This window comes from Saimiri boliviensis, chromosome 4 (assembly GCF_048565385.1).
Source record: "Saimiri boliviensis isolate mSaiBol1 chromosome 4, mSaiBol1.pri, whole genome shotgun sequence".
NCBI classification, from domain to species: domain Eukaryota; kingdom Metazoa; phylum Chordata; class Mammalia; order Primates; family Cebidae; genus Saimiri; species Saimiri boliviensis.
This window is the reverse complement of record NC_133452.1, coordinates 145,524,142-145,532,284: the sequence shown is the minus strand read 5'-3', so window position 1 is coordinate 145,532,284 and position 8,143 is coordinate 145,524,142. Positions and strand designations below refer to the sequence as shown.

The 8,143-nt window shown below is 42.0% G+C and overlaps 1 non-coding gene across 1 annotated transcript; it reads left to right on the top strand.

The window, feature by feature from the left end:
• Window positions 1-3,829: 3,829 nt before the first annotated feature.
• Window positions 3,830-3,959, top strand: LOC120361197 (small nucleolar RNA SNORA61). The gene has a single exon (XR_005577541.1). It is a non-coding gene; the product is annotated as a small nucleolar RNA SNORA61 (small nucleolar RNA).
• Window positions 3,960-8,143: the final 4,184 nt, after the last annotated feature.

The window sequence follows — 8,143 nt, the reverse complement described above, 5'->3', positions numbered from 1 at the left end:
CCACAATATTAAAATTAAGAATGTGTATGCATTCAAAGGCACCATAAATAGAGTAAAAAGACAAATCACAAAGTGGGAGAAGATATTTGCAACAGATATACTCAATGAAAGAGTTATGCTATATCTTCTGATGCTGGGCACTGAAAAACAAAGAAAAAAACAGACTCATACCAGAATATATAAAGGAGTCCTACAAATCAGTAACAAATCAGTTTTTAAAAAGAGACGATTTGGGCCGGGCACAGTCATTCACACCTGTAATCCCAGCACTTTAGGAGGCCGAGGTAGGCAGATCACCTGAGGTCAGGAGTCGAGACCAGCCTGACCAACATGGAGAAACCCTGTCTCTACTAAAAATACAAAATTAGCCAGGCGTGATGGCACATGCCCGTAATCCCAGCTACTCAGGAGGCTGAGGCAGGAGAGTCACTTGAACCTGGGAGGCAAAGGTTTTGGTGAGCCGAGATCACACCATTGCACTCCAGCCTGGGCAACAAGAGGGAACTCCATCTCCAAAAAAAAAAGAAAAAAGAAAGAAAGAGAAAGAGACAATCCATAGAAAAATGGGCAAAATGTTTGAATAAACACTCAAAACAAAAAGGGTATACAACAAATCTATTAGTAATCAGGGAAAAGCAAATTAAAACCACAATAAGATACCATTTCGTCATCACCGTTTTGGCAAAAATATAAAAATCTAACAATACCAAGTTTTGGTGAAAATTAGGAATAAAAAAAATGCTCATTCAATTTTTTTTTTTTTTTTTAAAGACAAGGTCTCTCTGTTGCCCAGGCTAGAGTGCAGTGGTGCAATCATAGCAGCTCACTGCAACCTTGAATGCCTGGGCTCAAGAGATCGTCCTGCCTTAGCCTCTCAGCTAGCTAGCACTACAGGCAAGAACCACCATGCCCAGCTAATACCTTTAAAACTTTTTGTAGAGAAGGGGTCTCATTACATTGCCCAGCCTAGCCTCAAACTCCTGGCCTCAAGCAATTCTCCTACTTCAGCCTCCTAAAGTGTTAGGATTAAAGGCATGAGTCACCCCACACAGCCAAAAAAAATTTTTTTTAAGATAATTACGTAAGGTTACAGATGTGTTAAATTGATTTTGGTAATCATTTCACAATGTATACATATATGAAATCATTCTTTGTATATTTTATTTTATTTACTTATTTTTGAGATGGGGTCTCACTCTGTCACACAGGTTGGAGTGCAGTGGCACAATTTCTGCTCACTGCAACCTCTGCCTCCCAGGCCCAAGCCGTCTTCCCAACTCAGCCTCCTGAGTAGCTGGAACCACAGGCATGTGCCACCATGCCTGGCTAATTTTTGTACTTTGGTCTCGAACTCCTGAGCTCAAATATTTAGCCCACCTCGGCCTCCCAAAGTACTTGGATTACAGGTGTGAGCCACTGTGCCCAGCCCCTGTTGTACAGTTTAAATATATATTAACATTTTATTTTTTTAATTAATTAATTATTATTATTATTTTTTTAGAGGTGGGGTTTCACCATGCTGGTCAGGCTGGTCTCGAACTCCCAACTTCAGGTGATCCACCCGTCTTGGCCTCCCAAAGTGCTGGAATTACAAGCATGAGCCACCACATCTGGCCGTATATTAACACTTTATTTGTCAATTATACTTCAATAAAACTGAAAAGAAAAACTCTTTTTAAAAACCCAACCTCAGCCAGGCAGGGTGGCTCGCGCCTGTAATCCCAAAATTTTGGGAGGCTGAGGCGGGTGAATCTCCTGAGGTCAGGAGTTTGAGACCAGCCTGGTCAACATTGTGAAACTCCATCTCTATAGCCAGGCATGGTGGCACATGTCTGTAGTCCTGGCTACTTGGGAGGCTGAGGCAGGAGAATCGCTTGAACTCGGGAGGCAGAGGCTGCAGTGACACAAGATTGCACCACTACATTCCATCCTGGATGACCAAGTGAGAGTCCATCTGAGAAAAAAAAAAAAAAAATAGCAACAAAAAACCCCAGCCTCTTATTCGCTGTTACAGGGAGAATAAAGTAGAACCACCACTTTGGAAAACAGTTTAGAATTATAGTACAAAGCTAAAAATACAAATATCCAACAATCCAACAATCCACTTTTCACCTATACCCTAGAAAAACTTTTGCATAACTGTACCAGGAGATGCGTACCACAATGTCCTTGACAGCCATTTTCATGAGTCAAAAGCTGGAAGCAGTTCAATGTTCACCAACAGTAAAACAGATAAATGCACTGTGGTAGTACATAGGAATACTAAATTATGAAGACAAACCAATGATAGCTATTGGCATCAATGTGGCTCAGATTCGCCATCATATTGTTGGCAAAAGCAAACATGTTAAAAGTAATATATATTATTCTAATTTATATGTTAAAAATTGCAAAACTAGATGAAAACTAGATTATGTAGTCTGGGTGCGGTGGCTCACGCCCGTAATCCCAGCATTTTGGGAGGCTGAGGTGGGAGGATCACCTGAGGTCAGGGGTTCAAGACCAGCCTGGGCAACATGGTAAAACCCCATCTCTACTAAAAATGCAAAAAATTAGCTGGGTGTAGTGGCAGGCGCTTGTAATCCCAGATACGTGGGAGGCTGAAGCAGGAGATCTGCTTGAACCCGGGAGGTGGAGGTTGCAGTGAACCAAGATCACGCCATTGCGTTCCAGCCTGAATGACAAGGGCAAGACCCCATCTCAAAAATAAATAAATAAATAAATAAATAAAATAACAAGAAAGAGAAAAAGAGGCCTGGCATGGTGGTTCACATCTGTAATCCCAGAACTTTTGGAGGCTGAGGCTGGTAGATTGCTTGAGCCCAGAAGTTGGAGACCAGTCTGGGCAACATGGCAAAACTTTGTCTCTACAAAAAAATACAAAAATTAGCTGGGTATGGTGGTGCATGCCTGTGGTCCCAGCTACTTGGGAGGCTGAGGTGGGAGGATCACTTGAGCCTGGGAGGCAGAGGCTGCAATGAGCCATGATTTCACCACTGCACTCTAGCCTAGGGGACAGAGCGAGATCCTGTCTCAAAAAAAGGAAAAAAAAAAAAAGTATGTCATAATCAAATTTTATTCAAGACATCAAGAATGTTCAATGAGAAGAAACCCTAAATAAACAACAGCAGCTCACAAACAGTAAAATTTGATTTTATTGCCATTTTTATAAAAGTTAGAAGATGAAGGTTAAAAATTAGCATAGATATTGAGTTGCATTATGCGCTGGAGGAATTATCGCAAAAATAATTAGAAAAGAGGTAGGAAAGTTCAGAGCAGAGCAAACACCTGATGATGTTTGAGTTGTAAAGGTGACTACAAAATTCAAATACAGCAATATGATGATACCTTATTTTTATTTTTATTTATTTATTTTTTTTGAGATGGAGTCTCACTCTGTCCCCCAGGCTGGAGTGCAATGGCACGATCTCAGCTTATCATAACGTCTGCCTCCCGGGTTCAAGGGATTCTCCTGCCTCAGCCTCCTGGGTATCTGGGAGTACAGGCACGTGCCACCATGCCTGGCTAATTTTTGTATTTTTAGCAGAGATGGGGTTTCACCATGTTGGTCAAGCTGGTCTCGAACTCCTGACCTCAGGTGATCTGCCCACCTCTACCTCCCAAAGTGCTGCAATTACAGGCATGAGCCACCACATCAGGCCCTTATTTTTATTTTTTTTTTATTTATAGAGATGGGCCTTTTTATGTTGCCCAGGCTGGTCTCAAACTCCTGGGCTCAAGTGATCCTGCTTGCCTTGGCCTCCCAAAGTGCTAGGATTACAGTTGTGAGCCATCACACCTAGCCAACACATTTTATTTAATAATTCTTGTCCTCCTGTACCCTTTCCCATCAGATCTGAACGTTGGTCTTGGTGGTCGCAAAAGGAGGAAAACTAATACTGAAGCCAGCCTCAATGATGTAATCTGGTATATAGCATGTGGGCTAGTTTCAAACAGGTTCATAGATGGTTGGGTCTCTGAAATTGTAAAATGAAGTATAACTTTGGCTAAGGGAAGGATACATGTGAAGCTCTGCAAGTTGGTATAGTAATTGCTGGCCGATTACTGCATTTGGGAGCGATCTGTCATAGCATTCTTGCCTCTTAAGGGTGTCCTTTTTTTCTTGTAGAAAAAAAAGAAAAAAAAAAAAAATAATTCTTTTCTATTGCTTCCTTTCTTGCCTCAAAAAAGAATTAAGTTCCATTCTCCAAACCTAAAACTTTTTCACTCTGACTGCAACTAATCACAGAACTATACAGAAAGTATAAATTATATCCCTGAAGGTCTAAACTCACCCGCTAACAGTAAATAGATTTCTGCTCAGCCCTAAGTTTTCTGAAAATGGTTTCTACATTTGCTTTTACTAGTGGGCCACTTAAATCTTACCCACTTGTTCAGCTGCAAGGATTGAAACAAAATGTTTGCTGGCAAAACAAACACTGGTTTTTAAATTCTCCACTTGGGCTGCTGGATAAAACACTTGTTTACTGAAACAAATGTTTTATTTGGAAAATGCTTGCCAGTGTGAACACTTTCCAAGAAACACACCAGGATGTACCAGGATAGTGATGTCATGCCCTTGATAGAAGCTAGCATTTTAGGGCAACTTCACAAAGTTTACTTTCAGAAACTAGGACAACAATGGGAAAATCGAGCTGTTAAAAATTCAAGCCCCAGTCAGGCACTGTAATTCCAGCACTTTGGGAGGCCCAGGCAGGAGGACTGCTTCAACTCAGGAGTTCTAGATCAGCCTGGACAACATGGCAAGACCCTGTCTGTACAAAAAAAATAAAAATAAAAAAAATAGCCAGGGCAAGGTGGCACTTGCCTGTAGTCCCAGCTACTTGAGAGGCTGAGGTGGGAGGATTCCTTAAGTCCAGAGGTGGAGGCCGCAGTGAGTCATGTCCGAGCCACTGCACTCCAGTCTGGGTGACAGAGTGAGATCCTGCCTAAAAAAAAATAAATAAAATTCAACCCCAAGGCCTAAAACGCTCTCACTGGATCTTAGGTAAGCTGGTTCCATACCCTTACAGCTAAATTCTTTATATAATCAAATTAGTTTTATAAATGATAGTCTAATAAATAATTTTAGAGTCAAGAAGTCTCTTCCTTTAGATTTAATCTGTGCCTTCTTTTTTTTTCTGGAGACAGAATTTTGCTCTTGTCACCCAGGCTGGAGTACAGTGGCAAGATCTCAGCTAACTGCAACCTCCGCCTCCCAGGTTAAAGTGATTCTCCTGCCTCAGCCTTCCGAGTAGCTGGGATACAGGCACCTGCCACCATTTCTGGCTAATTTTTGTAGTTTTAGTAGAGACAGAGTTTCACCATGTTGGCCAGGCTGGTCTCAAACTCCTGACTTCAGGTGATCTGCCTGCCTCAGCCTCCCAAAGTGCTAGGAATACAGGTGTGAGCCACCGTGCCTGGCCTTGTTCTGTACCTTCTGGTTCTCATACTTAACATGTACAAAAAACCATTTCTATCTCTTTTTAAAAAATTATTATTTTCTTTTATATAGATGGGATTTCACCATGTTGGTCAGGCTGGTTTTGAACTCCTGACCTGAAGTGATCTGCCCGCCTTGGCCTCCAAAGTGCTTGGATTACAGGCGTGAGCCCCCATGCCCAGCCTCATTTCTATCTCTTAATAACATATACTGGCACCCTAGAACGCCACAGTTAACCATAAAATGGGACTGAGCATATGGCAAGTCTATGTTAAAACCCATCCAAGGAGATTCACTTTCTTTTTTTTTTTTTTTTTTTTTTTTTGAGATGGAGCTTTGCTCTTGTTGCCCAAACTGGAGTGCAATGGTGCTATCTCAGCTCACTGCAACCTCCGTCTCTTGGGTTCAAGTGATTCTCCCACATCAGGCTCACCAGTAGCTGAAATTACAGGTGCTGGCCACCATGCCTGGCTAATTTTTTTTTTTATTTTTTATTTTTTATTTTTAATAGAGATGGGGTTTCACCATGTTGGCCAGCCTGATCTTGAACTCCTGACTTCAGGAGATCCACCTGCCTCGGCCTCCCAAAGTGCTGGGATTACAGGCATGAGCCACCGCACCTGGCTTGACTTTCGTTAAGTACCAAAAGGAAACATCATAAAAGACAGCCTTGGGACCCCAGGGTTAATTTAATATGGCGACCCCAAGAAACACATATTTAACCAAATACGATTCTCCTGATAAAGCTTAAGGATTCTTATCAATAGTTTCCTGCTAATGTTAGGCACTAAGAAAGAACACGGATCATCGTTATGGTCCATTACGATGGTCTTGTAACTTTTAAAAATTATTCCTCCTATCTTTAAAAAACATTTTGCATATACTGGAGCATATCCCTATTTTTATTATTTATATGTAATGCATACAATTACACACTGCTGTTATATATTATAAAACCTGCAAAAATGGACAATGCAAAGGACTATTTTTTAAGATGGAGTCTTGCTGTCTCCCAGGCTGGAGTGCAGTGGCACATTCTCGGCTCACTGAAACCTCCGCCTCCTGCATTCAAGTGATTCTCCTGTCTCAGCCTCCCAAGTAGCTGGGACTACAGGCAACCGCCGCCACACTCAGCTAATTTTTATATTTTTAATGGAGAGGGGGTTTCAACATCTTGGCCAGGCTGGTCTTGAACTTTGACCTCAAGTTATACACCCGCCTTAGCCTCCCAAAGTGCTGTGATTACAGGTGTGAGTCACTGTGCGCCCAGCCCAATGCAAAGGACTTAACACATTTCTCCAAACAAGATATACAAATGGCCAATAAGCACATGAAAAGATGCTCAACATCATTAGCCATTAGGGAAATGAAAATAAAAACCACAATGTGATACCACTTCACATCCAATAGGATGGACAGAATTTTTAAAAAACAGAAAATAAATATTGGCCAATGTATAGAGAAACTGGAACCCTAATTTGTTGCTGGTTGGAATGTAAAATGGTGCAGCCACCATGGGAAACAGCACGGAGGTTCCTAAGAAATTAAACACAGAAGGTCAGGTAGGATGGCTCGTATCTGCAATGCCAGCACTTCGAGAGGCTGAGGCAGGTAGATCACTGGAGGCCAGGAGTTCGAGACCAGCCTGGCCAACCTGACAAGGCCCTGTCTCTTATTTTATGTAAAAATTTTAAAAAGAAAGGAAAGATTAGAGGTTACCAGGGACTGAGGGACGGAGGAATGAGTTACCGCTTAATGAGCATAAGGTTTCTATTTGGGGTGACGACAAATTTTGGAAATAGTGGTGATAGCCGTACGATACTGTCAATGTAATTAGTGCCACTGAATTATATATGTAAAACATGAGGCCAGGCATGGTGGCTCACGCCTGTAATTCCAGCACTTTGGGAGGCTGAGGCAGGTGGATAACCTAGGTCTGGAGTTCAAGACCAGCCTGGTCAACATGGTGAAACTCCATCTCTACTAAAAATACAAAAAAATTAGCTGGACATGGTGGCAGGCACCTACAATCCCAGCTACTTGGAAGGCTGAGGCAGGAGAATTGCTTGAACCCAGGAGGCGGAGGTTGCAGTGAGCTGAGATCGCGCCATTGCACTCCAGCCTGGGCAACAAGAGCAAAACTCCATCTCAAAAAAAAAAACAAAAAAACGGTTAGAATGGCAAATGTTGTTATATATATCTTGCCACAATAAAATCGTTATTTAGAAAGGACAAAGCTAAAAATACAAACAGAGGTTATAATATTTTACTTTCACACTCCATTTGGTCACCCTGCATGCTATGAGGGCAAAGAGACGAGAGGAACTTTCCAAAGCCAAACCCAAAATTCATGAATCGGATGTGGGGTCGAGGTAATACTAGAGAAGATAAACATATCTGAGCCTTGGTGATGCCTAAAACTGAAAAAGAATCTTATTTTTAGGTCTAAATGAAAGAGGACCCTCTTCTGTAACCTTTCTTTTTTTTTTTTTTTTTTTTTTTTTTTTGAGACGGAGTTTCGCTCTTGTTACCCAGGCTGGAGTGCAATGGCGCGATCTCGGCTCACCGCAACCTCCGCCTCCTGGGTTCAGGCAATTCTCCTGCCTCAGCCTCCTGAGTAGCTGGGATTACAGGCACGCACCACCATGCCCAGCTAATTTTTTGTATTTTTAGTAGAGACGGGGTTTCACCATGTTGACC